A 21608-nucleotide genomic window follows, 5' to 3' on the forward strand; every position below is an offset into this window, starting at 1 on the left:
TATAAAAAGTTCAAAAAGTAACCCTAAAATGATTAAAACCTCCTATTAAAGTAAAACAACGATTTACTATTAGAAACCTTTGTGTCCACGGATCGATACTTGGTTCTTACCTATACTATTCTACATATACGATTGGTACACTTGCCTATTTTGTGTGTGTTTAGTCTTCGTAGAAATCACTTTTATAAATTTAAAACACGATCTTGTGCAAAAGCAAATCATCCCATCCTTTTATATTTTAGACCACACGCACGCACTCACATCAAAGTGTGTCTTACTTGACTCGTTTATTGGATTTTAAAACATACATATTCCAACCCTCAGAAGCTACCATACCTGTCGTGTGCCCTATAGGCCTTTGCCTCCATCCCATGTGCTTCATTGAACACCCAACATATAAACATCAACAAAAATGACCATCATATGTTTGTGTTAGTGCACGGTTTTGGTCGTCTCGAGTCTTTGTAATCGTATGTATTTATTATTATTATAATGTAAGGATAATTTGGTAATTATAAGCCAATTCGTTAATTCTTATGTAGTCATTGGTGAAGCCGGTTTAACGAATGATAAGTTATTATGTTATTCGTGTCCATTCGTTAAGGATGTTTAAAGAATGGAACTTAATCGTTATTGATATGTATCCATTCATCATGGAATGTTGAAGAATGAGGTATAACGAATGAGTCATTCGCTATACCATTTTGTTATTTAATGTAATGAAGACGAATGAAGGCCATTCGTTACGGAATGTGTAACGAATGGCATTCATCTTCTATATATAGGCTGATCCAGTCTACATAGTTTATGTGTTGTTTAAGTATTCTCTCTCTAAACCACTCTATCCGTTTAATCACTCACACACTTCGTTCGTTAACGTATCAATCACATACACATATCAGATAACTAGATCCGTAAGTTAACTGATATGAACTGATCAATCGACTGTTGCTCAAGCTTTCTCAAGTGGTATCAGAGCATTCAGGGTTAGATTGTGTATGTGTTAAGGTAATTAAACATGAATTGATTTATAATTCACGGTTTGATTGTTTATATAAGATTCCGATTTTATTTTATTGGGTTTTCATTGAATTAGCATGTTGAGATGTTAAGTGATTGATAAATTGATTGGAATTGGATTTAGTATTGATTGTGTGGATTGTGTGGTTGTTGAATTGAGTTATTAAAGTGTATTGGAATGGAATTGGATTGAATTTGGATGTTGCAAGAATAGAGGATTTTGTTTGTGTTGTTTATGGTTTTTGGACTGAGTTTGGATTGATTATAGTGGTTCGGATTGTTTGGGGTATGTCCGCAGGAATGAGATGAGTATTTTGAGCTATTACATGTGCGATATGGTTAAGTTTTGGATGATTAATCCATCAATTTCTGATCGTCTGAGTTATAGTTTGAATTTGGAAACATCTCCAGATCTGGAAATTAAACTTTAAATGTTTGAAGATTTGAAGATACGCATTCATTCGTTATGATGATTTTGATCATTCGTTACACGTATAATCTTCATTCGTCATCTCAATCTAACTGATTCGTGCCACGTGCCAAGTTTGTTACAACTGAATACCAACCTTATTTGTTACTGTAGCTGATTTGTCATTACTTATTCGTGATAATTACTCATTCGTCATTAATCACTCGTTCATCTATTCGTTACAGATACCCATTCGGACTTAGCTCATTCGTTACCTAATCATTCTAACATTCTCGTCAGCCATTCGCTAAGCTATTCGGGTGTTGATTCGTCCTCTTTGACCCTTCATTCGTGATATCTATCCGTTATCCTCATTCGTGAAGACTAAGAACCATTTGTCACTTCATTTGTTACATGATTCATACATTCATTCGCCACTGTTCACCATTCGTTACTGATATTTTAATTTTTAAACCTTTAAGTATCAAGTTTGGAAATTTTTAAAATTAAACCTTTATCTTAACCTACTTTTTGAGATGGCTGGTTTTTATGCACTGGCTTCTCAGAACGTGTTGATGCAACAAATGTTACATCTTGATGCTGAGATTGGATCTCATTCAAAATGTCCTCGGTTAATGAAGTTTAGTGATTTTGCTCGATGGGAACTATGTTTCAGAGCACATCATGGGTCTGTACATCCTGATTGTTTAAGATGTATTGACGATGTTTATACAGTACCTATGGTTGGTAGTGAGACCACTGGATTTACACCAAAGGCTTTTTGTCAATATTCTGAAAAAGAAAAGAAAGCTTTAGAGATTGACGCAAAGGCATATTCCACGTTAACAATGGCATTACCCGACAATATTTCCCATCAAGTGGGAAGTATTAAAATTTTTGCATCTTTGTTTCAGCACATTAAAATGAGAAGTATGGGTAATACAGAGGGAAGTAAATAGGTGATGCCAAAGTTTCAGTTTTGAAATTTTAACTTGTTGAAAGGAGAGACTGTGGAGGAAATGCTTACAAGATTCAATCATCTTATAGCTGATATGAATAAGTTAAAGATGGAACCGAGTGAAGTTGATAAGATTGATACTGTGAAAAATGCTCTTCCAAGTTCTTACTTGACATTTCTCATGGTACTTAAAGAAAATAGTTTCTTTAAAAATGAAGATCTTAATGCAATGGAATTTATGCAAAAGATTGAAGATAGAGAGTATGACTTGAAATGTCAAAAGTTATCAAAAGAAACTCGAGACCTGACGTTATATTGAGGTTGTTTACCTTTGAGTAGTTCTGCAGCTCCAGTTAATGCATTTCTTACTCAAACTTCAAAAGAGGGATCATATTCCTATAGTGACCCAAATGTATATTTCATGGCTTCTAGGTTTAATGATACATCTAGTGGATCAACTGCTAATATCTTTACTGTATCACCAAATGTAAACATGAAGGAGGCTGAATAGAATTTAGCTTTCCTTAGTGCTTTCATGACATCCTATGAAAAATTTATGGGTAGCAAGATTGCTACTAGTGAATTGACTAATGAAGATTATGATCAGATTGATCCTGTTGATTTAGAGTTAATGGATCTCAATGGAACATGGCTATGATTGTACGAAAAATTAAAAAGTTTATGCAAAGAACTGGAAAAGATTTACCATCTTTGAACAAACAGGTTTGTTGGAACCCGATGATTCGTATCAATAACAATAACCACTAACAGATCTCAGATCTTTGTTTATACTATTAATACGATTAAGGATCTAGCTCATAATTAACATTGATTCAATGTTATATATATATCTATTATCAATATATTATCTGTATAATATTAGGTGAAGCTTGAGAGAGAGTTTGGACAACAATTCGTTAATTAACTCCAAAACTTATATTAAAAGTGAACATTAGTTCACTATATATAGAGGGTAATCTGGTTCGCTAACATCCCCTAGCGAACCAGTTTCCCCTTCGTTACATAAATAACCATAACGAAGCACCCCCTGATTCGTTAACATTTCTAACGAACCAGGAAGGTATACATTACTTGGCTAGTTCGCTAACATCCCCTAGCGAACTAGCCTTTAACTTAGCGAACTGGTTAATAAATAAAACTATTTATTACAATAAACATTAAAAAAACGTTAACTTTAAATACAAAGACTCTAGACGCAAAACCGTGTACTAACAGGGTTGGTTTTGACAAATTGAAGGTTAAATGTTACAATTGCCAAGATTTTGGTCATTTTTCTAAGGAATGTGATAAGCCAAAGAAAGAATACAATGGTCCTCGTTCTCAAGACAGAAGTTCAGGAAAGACATAATGAGGTAAAAGATAAACCTTATGGAGGAGATTCTTCAAAGGCTGCAGGATCACAAGCTTTACTCACAGTTGAAGGGATAAATTGGAATCAACGACTGTTGGGCAATAGAGGTCAAGCTAATCTGGCAATGTTTGAGCAAACTGAGAATTTTCAAGATGCTAGTGGAACTTTACTGCCATCTGAAAATGTGTGAGAAACAAAATCAGATTCTGATAATTTCTGCAATATGCAACCAACGTTGTCATCAAGCATGGCTAAAATCGACGAGGTTAGTTCTTATTTTGTTAAATTATCTGAAAATGTGTCATGTTCTGATTGTGAAACAGTTAAGCCAAAAATTGAGTTAATTAATGCTCAGAATGATTCACTAATGAAAGAACCTACTTCAATTAAGGATACATATAGACAATCTTTAGAGTCACAAATTCGATCTAGGGAAAAAATTGAAGGATTGTCTATAAGTAATTATGATATGAAAGCAGATTTCAACGAAAATGACCATTAATGATAAACAATTTTCAGATATTCTCAAACAAAGAACTAAGATAACTGAGCTTGAAAATGAGGTTCTAGAGTTGAAAATAAATTAGGCAAGTTTTGAAATTCGTCATTTTAGTTGAATGAAATCATTGAAGTATCGGGTAAACAAAAAGGACCTAAAACTGGTTTAGGCTTTATTGAAGTTCCTTCACCATTTCATGATGATTATTCCCAAAATCCGTTTCCGAGAAAAGAAGAAATTGTAATTGAACCAGTCATTAATGAGGAGAAACCTAAACAAAGTAAATATGACAAATTTTCTACTTCATATTCAACTCAAGAACCACATATTCAAAGAAACAAAGTTTTTATTGAGAATGTAATCATTTAAGATGTAGTTGAACTTGAAATTGTGCACAAAGACCAGAACATTCCACGTTCCAATCACATTCTGTGTGAATTTCAAGAATTTGAGGAGGCTATGTATAGTTCAAGCACATCTGAAGTGAAAAAGGAAAAATAAGCAAAGGTTAAGGCTAAGAAATCAGAAAAACCAAAGATTTCTGATGCAGATATGATGCGTTTCATAAATCCAACTTCTTTTAATGAAAACACTGGTTGAGTGTTTAAGTTAAAATGTCTTAGCAAAGTGTTCACTGAAAAAGACATTCCACTTAATTTAATCAAGCCCAAGTTAGTCGAGAGTGTCTTTAATAATGAAACATCAAAGTTATAAGATCTTGAACATGCATTTGCTAAATCCAAAGTATCAAACATAACAGATCAATTGGTTAAAGCCAAACAACTATTAAGATCTGCCGAGAAAGTTCAATTTATTAACTCAACTGGAATTGACACTTTACAGAGTTTTTCTAATTGTTCAAATCTCGATTTTTTATGTGAAAAAGAAATATGTTACGTTTGATGACTTGAACAAAGTGCATGTTCTTGTTTTTCATTAATCTTCTGTAGCATCAGTTTTCGATAAACCACAACATACGTTTGTTGTTATGAGAACATGTTTCTTATGTGGCAAATGTGGTCATGTTGTAAGAAACTATGGAATGAAGAAATCACAGAATATTCATTCGTTTATCAAAGAACAATCCAAATTAGTTTCTTTGATCAAAGAAATTCTGAAAAGACCCATGTCTTGTGATGATGAAACTCACATCATGTTTTCCAATGTGAATCCACGTAAGGTGATTCATGTTGATGAAAGCGATGTTAAGTTAAAACCCAAGTTTGTTCCTAAGGAACTATTTTGTAAAAATGATTACACAAATGTAGTTCAAGTTGCATACTTGTTGGGTCCATATTTGGTGGTTTGTACTTAGTTCTAGTTAATTGGTTTTGGTTGTATGTGTTATATGTAAACCGAAATCCATAAAGGATTTCGGTGATTTCGGTGGGCTTTGGGCTCTACTTTGGCTTGATTGTTAGCTTCCCTATATATAGAGAATACATGCATAGGGTTTAAGGTTGCTAGTTCAGTTACTGGTGAGCAGAAACATAAGCCACCATCTAGAGAGCAATACATTTTGGGGTGTAATCTCATGTACCAGACTGTTTAATAATATAATCGTGTGCATTTGGAGTATTACATCGTGTTCTTCATATTTATATTACTTCGTATCTTGTTCTTGAATCACCACGTTAACTAGATTCTGCATATTTGACGTGTGTTGGTTGATATCATGTTGTAGTGATCCAGATTCGGGACTTACAATTGGTATCAGAGCCTTTGACGAACTCAGGCTCGTTATTGTGATATCAACGATTCAAGAATATCATTTACAAGGTTATAATGTGTTTTCCGGCGAGAATTTGATCGGAGAAGAAGAATGAGTTGTTTTTAAGCAAAGATTGAACTTGATCTGGAATTAAAATCAAATCCCATATTTTTGGAAGTTTGTTACAAGTTAGTTGAAGATTTCTTTTGGTTTTCGCCCATTAAACATAGTTCTCTGTCCAGTTTAAGAAGATTTCGGTCATTTTTGGTTAATTTGTGGGTTCTCTGTCAAAATCTTGGTCAAACTTGGAGTTCTCGGTCAATGCATTGATCAACACCTTAGTTCTCGGTCAAAGATTGAAGTTCTTGGTCAATAGTGGTTTTTGGTCAACTGATTTCTCGGCCAAGCCTTGTTCTCGGCCAAGCCTTGTTCTCGGTCAAACCTAGTTCTCGGCCAAACCTAGTTTTCGGTCAAAGTCAAGAGGTTCTTGGTTAAAAAAAAGAGTTTTTTGGCGGGAAAAATTTTGTTGAACGAAATTTTTCCAGAATACTTCTTAAAAGTAAAAACTCTTTTTTAAAAATTTTGATTTTAAAATTTTTTTTCGGCTGATTTTCGTCGAAATTTTGGCGGGAAATTCGAAATTTTTTTTGTCTTGAACGAAACTTTTCCTGGACGCCTCTTTTGAGCGGGACATCTTTCTTGAGAATTTGGGCGATCATACCTTTTCAAAAAATTTTGGCGGGAAAATCAGTTTAATCTGATGAATTACTCAATGGATTCTTCACAACTCGTTTTTCAACCATGTTCTGTAAATTGTGGTGAGAAAATAGAAATGTATAAGCTTCATAATGATAGTCTAAGTAGAAATATGGAAAGAATAAAATCAGAGAATGTTAAACTTAAGAAAAATGAAAAGGGTTTTCTAGACAAAATAGAAGCTCAAAACAAGGATATTAAAAAACTTAAGTCTGATCTTTGTATAAAATGCTGTCATTATCTAGATGCCAAACAAGAAATTGCTGAGTTAACTGCTCAACTGGAAGCCTCCAAGTTAGAGATCTTGAATCTAACTAGTAAGTTTGAAAGGGCTGAACTTGATTTTAAAAAATTCGATGGTTCCAGTAAAGTAGTTAACTCAATGATTGAAAACCAATTGTGGTGGAAGGAAAATGAAGGTGAGGGAATAGGATACAGTCAAGTTCACCTTACAACCACAATTATGTCCCTACCCCTGTCATTAAAGAACAGGAGGAAAAGATAAAAGACATGAAGTATGGTAAACAGGTTCAATCTGAAACTGTTGGATCAGGATCCTTAGAGGAATCAAGCCTGTTTTTAAATGTGTGAACAATTTTGATGCTTCTACTTCATGTGCAGATATTGTTGCTTATGATAGAGTAAATGATGTTGCTTCTGATAGTAAAGGGGTTCAGGCTAGTGAAAGTGAATCCTTTTCTAACGTGTCATCAAACTCGGATGACACAACTCAAAATTGTACTAATAATAATAATACACAGAGTTGTGGCGACAAAGGGAAGACACGTAAGAAATCAGCACAACAAGGACAGTCTCGTCCTCATGGATCCTCCGGATGTCAATGTGTTGATAAATCAGTGGGAATTTTTATATGAAGAGGCAAACATGTTACCACTGCGGCACGCCAGGACATATTGCCAGAAATTGTGTTCATCGTCTATATGTTCCCTATTACAAGCAAAATCAGAAGTATGTGCCAAGGGGCAAGAAGAATGGAAAAACCTTTCCTAAGAAGGAATTCCAACATGAGGTTAGTGCTTACGTGGACATTAGAAGAAGGATGAAAGCGTGTTTCGTCTGCGGGAACGACTGGCATTTGGCAAAGGAGTGTCACTACCGTGTTGTTAATAGACAAGCCCCTCAGGTAAAAGGTAACAGGTTTCAACCGAATTCCATGGTTAAACAAAATGCTTATTTTAGAAAACCACGTGTATCTGTACAACGAGTCACAGATACTCAAGGATTCAAAGTTAATATGACAGTTTTACACTCAAATGATTTAGAAACCGTTAAAAGAAAAATAAATTTTCAGAAATCAAAGAGTGTTGAGAGTTCTAAGAGTTCAAATTAGAATTGCTCCACTCCAAAGTTTGTTTTTTCAAATTTCATTAAACCAAGACAGACTTGGAAACTTAAAACTCAGCAAACAGAGTCTGTATTAACAAATGATTCTGTTAAAGATGGGAAAGATATGAGTTGGCAAGAGGTCACATATGTTGATGCTCAAGGGAACCCCAAGACATTTATGACTTGGGTTCCTATGTCCAACTGATCCCGCTATGCGTGTAGGAATAACCACAAACTCTTTGTTTATTATATGGGTTGTTCCAGGCACATGACAGGGCAAATATCCATTGTTTTTAAATCTTTAAACCATGAAATGGATTATTTGTGGCCTGGACGGGATTTTAGGGTGATAGAATGTTTTTAATCTGCACTCTAAGTGTGTATGAACAAATCAGGAAATACATTGCATATTAAAAGGTTTGTTCCAGACATTCAACTCGTAAAGATGCAGAATCTCAAAACAAGCTTATTCTTAGGGGAAGATTCTCACAAATGGAAAGATGATGTCTTGAAGATAAAAGGTAACTGTATCACTTTGGTATGAAAGATTGATCAGTCAAAAAGTTTTTAAAATTTTAATTTTTTTTTAAATTTCAATAATATGTTTCCGTTTAGTTTTTCAAGTATAGATTTTTTTATTTTATTTTGTTTTATTTCAAAAATGAGAAAATGACATACACGTGTATGAGAAATGATAGTACATCCTGACTATCACACTTCGTTTCGACGATTGAGTCTTTTGAGGTTAAATTTGTACATAAAAGTTTTTGCACATATTTAGGGGGAGAAATTTAAAAAAATTCAAAAAGAGTGTGTGTGAGTTTAATAATAAAAATTCTATATCTTTCAAACTTCACTCTCGCTTAAAATTATGTCGGTTGCTCAAGTTTGAAGAGCATATACTTGTATATGTTTGGTCCGGTGATCTACTTGTAGATTCACAGGATAGCCATTCATCTAAAGATTGAAAGCATCTGGGGCGTTTGTGATGTGTTTTTGTGTTTTGAATTCTTTCACTTAAAATTATGTCGGTAATTCCAAGTTGGATGGACACGTATTCTCATATGTGTTTTGGTCCTGTTAACCACTAGTGGTCATACGGGATAGCCATTTAGCTGAAAACTGAAGAGTGACCGGGGTGACTGAGTTCTTAACATGTGTGTCTTCTGTTATTTTATGGGAAGTGATATTACTATTCAGTTAACAGCTTTTTAGAAGCTTTAAAATATTTTCAAATGAAAATTGATCCAACCTTTGGAAAGTGATAGATAAATTGTTTCTGTGTGCCTAACGGGTGAAGTTATTAAGCTTAAATGGCTCTAGAACAGTTATTGATGTGTATGGTAGCTTTACATGATGCGTAAAAGTTAAAGTGATATAAACTAAATTTGCTAAACTTAATGTGGAGAGTCATTTTGAAGACATGTGCATGTCTCCTTATACATCTCTTCGAATGATAGGCAGAAAAGCAATTACCCAGTCATACACGAGCCTGTTAGTGTCTTGATCACCAAAAATATTGTACTATTATGTTTATTATTATAAAAAAAAGAAAAAAAAAGGATGAAAAAAAAGGGAAAAGATTAAAAAAAAGGATAAAAAAAGGGAAAAGAAAAAAAAAGGATTATGATTGCATTCATTTATTTCTATTAAAGTTATTTCATAATCAAGGCTTAAAGGGTCAAACTAGAACTACAGAGATAGGGGCACACAAGTAAGTCTTGTCATGTATCGAATGAAAGGCTTGTCAGTTTACTGGCACTAAGTCCAACGTTCAACCTTAAAACTAAGCCTGCTTTGTATAAAATTCTTTTGATCAAGCACTAGGGGGTTGGAGTCAAATTGAGGTGATCTGGGAAAAGCCAAATACGCTTTGAGAAGAGATAGGAGGCATCACAGGTCCATGAGTGATGTCCATCTAAGCTTTATGCCTAACTGAACCTTAATCATATCACTGATGCGATAAAAAATCATGCTAAGTATGGGATACACGCTATCAACCTGTCTCTTGTTGTCATAATAACGCTGAACATGAATCCTTGTGACAGCACCTTAAACGATATGATTCCATGTTCGGATTTTTTCATAAAAAGGTGGCAGTTTTACTAAGAACTGAAATTTGATCCCAATTTTAGCTAAATTTCAATAAGACCGGGTGATTAAATTTGTTTTATTTGTTGTTTTTAGTTTTATTTTAGTTCATTTATTTTATTCTTTACTTCTTGATTACTCTTGTCGAAACAAATGTGTTAAGAAATCGTTTTGAAGTTTTCAGCTCATGAAATCTGATATCGGTTATTGTGTTATAGTTGGTTTAGCTGGTATGATCTCATTTCAAGTCTTTTCAAGAAAATTAAAAAAAAAAAAAAACAGAAAAAATAAAAATTACAAAAATATGTTTGTCATATTTTGTTTTATTTAATTGTTTTCAAAATATTTTGGTTGATCTTTCTATCAAAGTTGATTGTTCTTTCAAGACTGATTTCTTGCAACGGAAGCATATGAAGTATCTGAGATTCAAATTGGATGATGCATCAAAAAGGAGGAGATGGTAGAGTATTAGATGCGGATGTTGAAGTTGCTGATCATGTTCAAGTAAAGATTATGAAGATCTTGAAAGTATCAGTCTAAAGGCGAGATTGTTGGGTCATAAATTGGTTAGAATGACGCATATCAAAGGACCACGACATGATCAAGTCTAACGTGATGTAAACGAAGACGAGTTGAAAAACTACATTGGTGTATACCGAAATCTCTATGAATTTCGGTTAGGCTTGTCTGAAGTGAAATAAACAAGAACGAAGCTAAAAACCAAGGGGGAGATTGTTGGGTCCATATTTGGTGATTTGTACTTAGTTCTAGTTAATTGGTTTTGGTTGTATGTGTTATATGTAAATCGAAATCCATAAAGGATTTCGGTGATTTCGGTGGGCTTTGGGCTCTACTTGGGCTTGATTGTTAGCTTCCCTATATATAGAGAATACATGTATAGGGTTTAAGGTTGCTCGTTTAGTTACTGGTGAGCAGAAACATAAGCCACCATCTAGAGAGCAATACATTTTGGGGTGTAATCTCATGTACCAGACGGTTTAATAATATAATCGTGTGCATTTGGAGTATTACATCGTGTTCTTCATATTTATATTACTTCGTATCTTGTTCTTGAATCACCACGTTAACTAGATTCCGTATATTTGACGTGTGTTGGTTGATATCATATTGTAGTTATCCAGATTCAGGACTTACAATACTTGAGAAAAAACTTGAAAAGGCCAGTGACTTATTCACAAGCAACTAAACCGCATTTGGATTCCATCAAAATTAATTCCTTAAGTGAAATTAAAGAGGTGCCGAAGACTTAGGCTTGGGCTGCCTTTTTGAACTAATAATTTTACCTATGTGTGAAGAGTTTATCCAAGACTATATCTGGAGAAAATTGGATTATGGATAGTGGATGATCTTGTCATATTACCGGCAACATCAACCTACTATCAAATGTTAAGAATAGTCAACGGGTTATGTAGTCTTCGCCGGTAATTCTAGGGGGATGATTACAAAAGAAGGAGATGTGTCAAATGGTCGTATTACATTTGAGAAAGTAAATTATTGTGAAAAAGTGGATCCCAATCTGTTAAGCGTGTCACAAATTTGTGATAAGAAGTATACCGCTGCATTTACTGACAAGGAGTGCATAATACTTAAACCAAGATATGTCATTCCAGAAGGCATGGTTGTTGTGCGGTCTCCTCGATCAAATGATATTTGTGTACTAAATATGAGTACTAAAGTATCGACTACAACTTCTGTTGAAACGTGTTTTGTCTCAAAAGAAACTGAGAAAGACTCGATTATGTGGCATAGACGTATGGGTAACATTCATGTCAGAAAGATAAACTATCTGATAGCAAATGATTTGGTGGATGGGGTTTCCCTGAAACACTTCAAGCTGACCGATCACTGTGTTGCATGCAAAAAGGGCAAACAGAAGAAGTCACACCTGTCTAAGTTAATTAATTCCATTGATACTCCTTTAGAACGACATATGGATTTGTTTGGTCTTGTGAATCGTGTGAGTATTGCTGGAGATTGGTACTGTCTAGTTGTCACTGATGGCTATTCAAGAAACTCATAAGTGTTATTTATGAGTTCTAAAGATCAGAAACCTATTCTCGTTCAAAATTTAATCACGAAGATTGAATCACTGTAAAAACACAAGGTGAGACGTATTTAGAGTGATAATGGTACGCGGTCCAAGAATACTATACTGGGCTTCTTTTGTATTCAGAAAGGAATTCATTGAGATAAAGTGCTCCGTAAGTACCTCAACAGAATGGTGTTGATGAACGGAAGAACCGAACATTGATTGAAGCTGCAAGAACAATGTTAGTAGACTCAAAGTTTCATGTTATATTTTTGAATGAAGCGGACTACTTGCTACACGTTGAATCGTGTTCTAACTATGAAGAAGCTGCAAAAGACAAGTTATGAGCTTCTAAACAATCGATAACCTAATTTGATGTTTTTGGAACCTTTCGGGTGTCCTTGTACTATGTTGAAAAGAGATGCAGGGAAATTCAAAGAAAAAGCTATTGAAGGTTATTTCTTGGGCTATGCATCGCCTAAGAGACGGGTCTTCAACTTCACTTCCGGTTGTGTTGAAAAGTGGTACCATGTTGATTGTCAACGATACACAACACCTCCTGCTGGCAAGGGTCGTGATTGGATGTTTGACTATGAAAGTTTATTTAACTCTTTCATTCCCATAATTGATCAACCTGATGAACACTTGGTGCGTGCTTATTTAGACGATCAATTACGTTCCACACCGAGGTCTTCAAATTCTAACTAGGATGATGTTACATAAGAAGATCTTCCTGATTCGTCTGATGTTATCTCTATTGCGTCAGATGATGGTCATTTAGTTGATTCCTCTTTAGTTCCATTTCATGAAACTTATGAGATTGGTGAATCGTCTCATGATGCTGAAGTGAATCTTACTAATTTAAATGATAATGTTATTGTGCCTGAGAATCCAACACTTCGGATTCGCACGCATTATCCTCAGGACACATCATTGGTAATCTTGATGTTGGTGTGCAAACACGTCATTAGGTTGCTACTACGAGTGAAGCTAATGTATTGTGTGCGTATGCCGATATGCATTCTTCACGAATCATGAATCTCGCTAAATACACTTGTTTTCTGTCTTAAATGGAACCAACGAGTGTTCGTATGGCACTTGAAGATTCTTCATGGGTAGAAGCAATGTAAGAGGAACTGCAACAGTTTAGTCGACTGGGTGTTTGGGATCTTATAGACAAGCCTGATAAAGCTAAGAAGCTTATTCAAACCAAATGGGTCATTAAATCTAAGAAAGATGATTGTGGGGTCATTTTCAGAAATAAAGCATGTTTGGTTGTGCAAGGGTTTCATCAGCAAGAAGACGCAGACTACATGGAAGTATATGCTCTAGTTGCACGATTGGAGGCTATACGAATACATTTGTCCTATGCAGCTTTCAAGAATATCAAAGTTTATCAAATGGATGTCAAGAGTGCGCTTCTCAATGGGGAACTTCATGAAGAGGTGTTCATGAGGTAGCCTCCTGGTTTTGAAGATCCGGACTATCCTGACCGTGTTTACCGATTAAACAAGGCTCTTTATGATTTACATAAAGTCCCGAGAGCTTGGTGCGGCACACTTGCTGACCATATGACCGATAGTGACTTCAAACGAGGGACCGTGGATTGTACTCTCTTTTACAAGACTGTCGGAGATGATTTGCTCCTTGTTCAGATATATGCTGATGACATCATTTTTGGTTCTACGAACCACAAGCTGTGTAAGGATTTTGAGTTGTCAATGCAGACAAAATCTGAAATGAGCTCGATGGGGGAGATGAATTTCTTCTTATGGTTGCAGGTTCATCAGTCTGACGCTAGAATTTTTATTCATTAGACGAAATATGTGTACGATGTCTTGAGCCGATTCACGATAACTTCGACGCCTCTTCCCGTGGGCCATAATTTGTCACCGGATGAATTGAAGAATACTGAGCAATGATAGGTTCTGTAATGTATCTAACTACTTCTCTTCCAGATATCATGTTTTATGTTTATTTATGTGGCATGTATTAATTGAGTCCCCGAGTGACTCATCTGGCGGCAGTTAAATGTATACTTCACTATCTGAGGGGTAGCCTGACACTGGGTTATGGTATCCCATGGATGATAGCTTTGATCACACTGCGTTTTCTGATTCAGAGTATGGAGGATACAATATCAACTTCAAATCGACTACAACGGGTTGTTAATTTCTAAGAAGCCGACTTCTTTCTTGGAAGTATAAGAAGCAGACAACGGTTTCCACTTTAAACTCAGAAGCAGAGTATGTGGCTGCCTCAAGTTGCTGTTCACAGGTTCTTTGGATCCCGCAACACTTGTGGGATTACGGTTTGAAGTTTCTTACTACTCCTATTTTTATTGATAACTCAGCTACTATATGTATCACGAAGAACCCCGTGCACCACTCTAAGACGAAGCATATCGAAATTCGATATCATTTTATCCGTGATTGTTTTGAAAAAAATTAATTGATCTAGAGAAGGTACACACGGATTTAAGAAAGCTGATCTGTTTACCAAAGGTTTTTATAAAACTTGCTTTAACTTTTCGCTTGGTTTAAACAGATTGAAAACTATTGCTAATATCCTTAACCTCAGATAATCATTTTTTGTTTGTACAGTTTATCTTGTTTTGGTTATTTTAATATTTTGGTTTTTGGGGGAGAAAATGGTAAAAATACAAAAATATTGAGATTATCTGTTTGTATAGAGAAAAACCAAAACCATTCAAATATTAAAAAAAAAACATTTAAAAATGCTCCTCAAAAATGAGTTTTGAAGCAAAAAAGAGAAAATGATAGTACATTGATCATCTAGTCCTATATCCAGAAAGAAATAAGCTTAAAAGACCTAGTGCTTAATTGCATTGGTGCATTGATTTGTCTTAAACAAACAGTTAAGGTAAAGTATGTGATATAAACATAAAGAACCGCAAAATCGAAAGAGGTATTAGTCTAATCCAAAAGTTTCGGTAATGATTGCAGAAATGTAATAGCCTGTCATACTCAAGCCTTATGTCTGTTTGATCACCAAAAACAAAATTCTAAATAAAATGCATCTGGTTTATGGTTAAAACTTCAACAGTGTACGGTCTTATAGCCTCAAATCCTGTATTGATGGGATACATCCGGGTTCTGGACACCGTGAGTGTTTATGCGAAATAATTATCAGGGTATTCATAAACATGAATATTTCAAATGCTTTTAGAGCGAACCCAAAGTCATTAAACTTGATCACTGCTATACACCGTACAAACTCATTACTGACTTAATCAACATTCGTTTTTAGTCATACATTGTTCCTCCCTTGCGCGCGTCTTAATAACAATAAGAAATGGACCCCAGGGGATACAATGTCTGCAAGCCTACAAACGAACTCGTGCATACTCATTCATAGTAAAGGAAGCTTGGTGTATTTCTTGATAACGGGGATATTCCTTGTAGTGGGGATTATGAGCTTAGATTGCTTACAAATCTATAAAATCTGTATTTTGATCTGCAGCATAATGGTTTAAGTCAAGTTGAGGTGAAATGGTAAATGTCAAACTAGGCCTAAACCGAGATTAGGGGCTGATAGTTTTTGTTATTATGTGCCTTAATTGAAAATTAAAACATATTACAAAAATACTTGAAGGTTTGCTCTAAGATCTAAGTGGACAACAATATCAATGACCGACTTAACGCCAGTCATAATAACGCTGAAATATAAAACTGAGATGGACGGACGATTTGGTAAATATGATTCTCTGCTCAACTCACAAAAATTGTAGTGCTTTCGTAGAATAGATTTCATATTTGTCTTTGTTTTCTTTTGTTTTAATTCAAATATATACAAAAATCCAAAAATATTGTTTTTAGTTTATTTTCTGCTTTATTTTCGATTTTTAAGCTAAAGGGTACAAATTTGAAAAAGAAACTACCAAAAAGATTTTTCCACGTTTTTATTTAATACTATTATTTTATTCTTTTAAGTTAATCGATTTTAAGGTAATTGTTTTAACTTTTGAGTTTTGTACGTAAAGTTAGTTAAGGTATTGCATCTTACTCTGAGTGGTAAGGTTCGTAAGGTAAAGTTCATCGGGACACGAGTTTTCGATGCATTATTTAACTCTTGAATCTTGAAAAGAATGTTTTCATTTTTTAATTGTTATTTAAAGCTTATTCGCTGTGAGTAATCATAACGAATGGAGTCCAATCACTATCTGTATTGATAACGAATGAAGGTCATTCATCTTTTAATTGTATAACGAATAAGTTTATTTGTTATTACCATTCGCTTCCGCTACACTGATAAAGTATGACCTCATTCGTCATTTGTATTGATAACGAATGAAGCAAGAATCATTACTGATTCGTTATGAAAATTGACTTATTCTTGATTTGTTAACTTTGGGTAACGAATGAAGAAACGAATGTGGGTCATTCGTTAATTTTGAATTAACGAATGAGCCTATTCGTTTGCTTAGGTTTGCGTGCAGAGCTAGAGGTTTATATTGAACGGTGGGTGAACGAATCAACCCATTCGTTCACCTCGTTTATAGCAATATCATAAAGAAACTCTGTAAAAAATTTTCAGATTTTTTGATAATCGTTAAATCCATTTTCATTGATTAATTAAGATACATAAGGTAAAGACGAATCAAACGCGATCTATTTCGTTAAATTTCGTTAATATATGATGGACCAATTACTCAAATCTTTAACCGGTAATCTTTATTAATCATATGACCCAATAAAACATGTTTTTGGATAAACGGTTGATTAGGGATGATGAACGATGAGTATGCGAGCTCAATGATGCATATGTTTCATTGATTCATCGTTATTCATGGTTAATTGGAAATTTGTCTGCATGTTGATGATTGGTTTCTGATTAATTTTGACTTTGATTAATTGAGTCGAATTTAGATAATTATTGGTATCTATTCGTTATGAACAACGAATAAATTGGTCATCCGTGTCTAAAGAAATGAAATGATCCCATTCGTTGACCATTCATAACGAATAAGCCTCATTCGTGTCATTATGAAACGAATGAACCTTTGTTCATTTACATAATTGATGAATGGGCTCATTCGATCAACAAGATGACTATCACTATCACTCCTGGTGTGATATGTCAGGTGAATTGATTTGCTGACAATATGGATCTTCCATGTGAATTCGATAAGGCGTTGATATGTGGGTTATTTCGGAGATTGTTTTATAACGGAGACCTTGATCGTTCCCAATATTACAAGGCGTACTTGTGTGCTCCATACAAGTATTTATTACACGTCTTGATTCATTGCCTTGGGGAACGAAAAGGTGTGTATGAAGGAGAATGCTCCAATCCGCTTTCGTTGCTCTAATATTGAAGAAACCGTTCAATTTCTCTGAGCTTATCTTCTACCATCTTAAGGAGAACTGTTTGGTTAAGAATCGTCGGAACAAGTTTCTTATGTATCCACGATTCGTGCAGTTATTTATTCAGGATTTGATTCCTGATCTGGTGATTGATCAATCGTTACAAAATGATGTGTTGAAATTAGAATACATGACGACTGATATGATGGAGAGAATGATGGAGGCCCAAGTGTTGAGGAACGTGCCATGTTATATTTGAAGGCCCATGATCGTGCTTCCAAAGGTGGCCCATGAAAACGGGCATAACTTGGCCCACGAAGATCCGTTTCAGGCCTATTACCAGTCAAATCGAAGCTTGAAACGAGAAGCACTTTGTGGAAAATTATGAGGCACGTCTCCGTGTTTCTATATCTAGTATTTTGTCTTTTCTTGTAGATTTTTGTCTTTTCTTGCATATAGAGGCATGGGGGCGTGTTCAAGGGACGTGTTCAGGTGTTTTCTTGGGTTTTCTTTCATTTTTCTTTGGTTTTTCGCTTGTTTCTCCGTTTAAGGTTTGAGTTTACCTGAAAATACATTTTAATATGATAAGTAGCTATTTGAGCTATATTATTTGATAGAAGTTGCAGTTTATAGAGAATATTTGGTTTTAAAAAGATGTATAATTTTATATACATCAAACATCCCCATACTTGAACCTTGCTTGTCCTCAAGAAAGCTAGTTATAAATATTCTCTAAAAATAGCAAGTTTAGAACCATAGCTTAATATCCCCAAAAGAGTTTCTATCCCCAAAAGAGTTTCTATCTTCAAAAGAGTTTCAAGAAAATGAGAACAAAATAACCAACCTTAAATCATAGGAATCTATGTAGTGATATTTACAGAAAGAAGATTTTGTATGAGCTTCCGTTTATGCAAAATGTCACATTCTCACAATGTTTACTCACACTCAATTTTATATCTTATCATACCTGTGATGTATGTATGTGGACACTCTTAGCCAAGATGTAACATGTGATAAATAAGCTTGTAAGAAGTTCAAATCTCCACCTTTGTGAAGGGTTGCATAGATCAGAAGGTAATATGAGTTGGTTTTGTCTAAATAGGGATTGGTATTTGTTGATTCAAGGGTTTAGGTTAACGAGGATGAGGATGGTAAATACAACTTTTGTTGATTGTCGAGAATCTTAAGATGTCTTCAATGGTTAGCTTCTTTTCTCCCGATTGCCTGTGTGTGTGTGTGTTTTTTTTTCACAAACCTAGTGACTCTTTTAAGGTCAGATCGGCAAGACTAGTTTTGTCGAGGATGTGGATTAGTTCTTCCTCAATCCTGCTCTGAACATAACTTTCAACTCTAATGGATCGTTCGACTTTGAGCCTAATAGCCCCCACCCTCATTGTCAGGTCCTTGATTTCAGCTGGATCTTACTTAATCATGTCATAACTCACGCAGATTAATGTGTCGACAAGAGAGTTAATGACGGGTTGCTATATTTAGAAAGATTAATGTCTGTTAAAGGCGGAATCAATAACAAACATGATAGTTGCAATTCATAATCAAAGGTAGAAAGCACACAAAGGATTCACTCAAAATATTTCCATTTATATAATTTTCATCATACAAAGTGGATAATCGATTTAGGGTTTAAGGAATCCTAGGACAGCCGTCACACAATATTCTCTCTCAATAAATGTGTCTGTCTATCCTTATCCGTGTCTCGTCTGTGCTGTTGCGGCGTGCCCTAAACATTCTATTTATAGGCCTGCCAACCTAGGACAGCAGCATTCCTTCTAGAAACCCTAAATACAACGTACATATTCAAATTACATATTCAAAAGAAACTAAGTGTAAAACAGGTCTTCCGGGTAGGCTTTACAACAGTCTTCATTCTCTGAGTAGGCTGTGTACTCTGCCATCCTTTGAACTTGGTAATCATAGAAGTGTGCCCGGGATCAGTTTCCGGGTAGACTTTACTTGAAGAGTATTTTACCAAGTAAAATACTCACCGGGTAGACTTCAGTCTTCTTGACTTTGCCCGACTTTGCCCGACAAAACCTTACGAGCAACCTTGTTCTTCAATGGTCCATTTCAACTTTTTGCTATAGAATAACTTATTAGCAAAGTGTACTTGGGAGTACTATACCTTGCTTGAGTTGAACCTTGCCCGACGATACTTAGAGATACATCATTAAATCTCAAGCATACTTGGACCATAGTTATTAAAGAATACCTTGCCCGGTCTTCCAATCACTTGGCTTCTTGGACTTGGTTAACCAAAACCTTACTCGAAAAAGAAATATACTTGGCTTTGAAGAACAGACTTGCTTGATAAAGTGAACCTTTCTCGGAATTACATAAACTAGCGAACCTTGCCCGGTAATGCACTAATTTGTAGACCTTGCTCGGATAGCCACAAAAGAAGACTACTTGAAGTAAACCTTGCCCGGTTGGCAAATATCGTACCCGGCTAAGTAAAACCTTGCTCGGATGTCTAAGGTGTGCCCGGATTCATTACTTAGCGAATTCTGAGGAGGTTGAGAAGATTCCAATCTTCTATGTACTTTATTTAGGTCAAATCTTTGATTCAACAATCTCCCCCTTAGGTCAATTTCTTGACTCAACACTCATTAGTTCGACATATTCATGTTGAGACTGAGTTTGACTTTTTCTACATCTTCCTTCGTGGGACCAGTTTCCGCATCCTAATTATCGTTCGTACCTTTTTGCTCTTCTTTTCATCGCGCTTTCGGAAACTCCACAAAATGGTGGCCTTTGTTCGTCTTGGCCCCACTTTTACTCAACTCATTGCTAAAGAGAAATATTCTCTCCATGAGTTCTGGAGGCAACCAAGGTTTTGCGAAATGTATGAAGCAAATTAAATTGAAATCGAAAGAATGCATTTCTAGTTCTTTAGGGCCTCCCGGTAAAAGACCAGTGTTGTAATTTACCGGTGAGATGGATAAAGTGGTAAGGTTTTTTGGATAAGGTTTTTGGGTTTTGTGATTTGAAGAATGGTGACAATATTACCTTCTTTATACAACGCTTCGTGCGGTCTTGAAATGAATAGTTGCGACAAGTTCTAAATCATACGAAACATAAGACTCACTCAACGCTTCTGAAAAAAAAATATTTATATGGCATGAGTTTTAAAAGAACAGTGTTGTAATTTACCGGTGAGATGGATAAAGTGGTAAGGTTTTTTGGATAAGGTTTTCGGGTTTTGTGATTTGGAGAATGGTGACAATATTACCTTCTTTATACAACGCTTCGTGCGGTCTTGAAATGAATAGTTGCGACAAGTTCTAAATCACACGAAACATATGACTCACTCAACGCTTCTGAAAAAAAATATTTATATGACATGAGTTTTATCTCACAGTAACGGAGGAATTGGGTATAAACGCCATATTTTTCATAAATTTATTCTCAATATTATAATAGATTTTTAGTTGGCTATTTGAAAAACAATTTCTTAGATTTTCTTTTGGTTTTGTTATAAAATTAGTCTTTGGTTGCTACAAAAATTTTATTTTAGAGAATCTTATAATTATTTGAGCAAGCAATTGGTCAAGTAATTCCCATTCCCATACTTGAATCTCACATTGTCCTCAACGTGAAATGATTCATAAAAAGATTCATAATAATATTCAAATGAAGTACGGTGGGTAAAATGGAAAGGAGCTTCCCTACGGGTTAACGAAATTTCGTCAAAGCGTCCCCTCTTTGTCGTCCGTTTTCCGTTATTGTATCTGAATAATAAAAACTGCAAACAACCAACAAACAGCCAAAGCATAGTACTACTGAAAATTGGGTATGAAATCATCCATACGCTGCCCACACGAGCTAAATAAGTACCTACTGAAATGTCTTGGCACCCACGGCCATAAAAAGTACCAAACAAACAAACAAACAAACAACATAATGTAAATTGTTTCAATAAACATGATAATAATGTCATAAAAGTACTACCACCCGGACCCATGCCATACCCGACCTACCAGTGCCGCTGTTCGTCAGTTAACCATGTTATCGTGGTTAAACGATCCCCACTTCCTGTCCATACGCTCACTC

The sequence above is a fragment of the Bidens hawaiensis genome, unplaced genomic scaffold (assembly GCF_021521415.1).
Source record: "Bidens hawaiensis isolate Kalapana, Puna unplaced genomic scaffold, B.hawaiensis_p1.1 tig00003219_1, whole genome shotgun sequence".
Lineage (NCBI taxonomy): Eukaryota > Viridiplantae > Streptophyta > Magnoliopsida > Asterales > Asteraceae > Bidens > Bidens hawaiensis.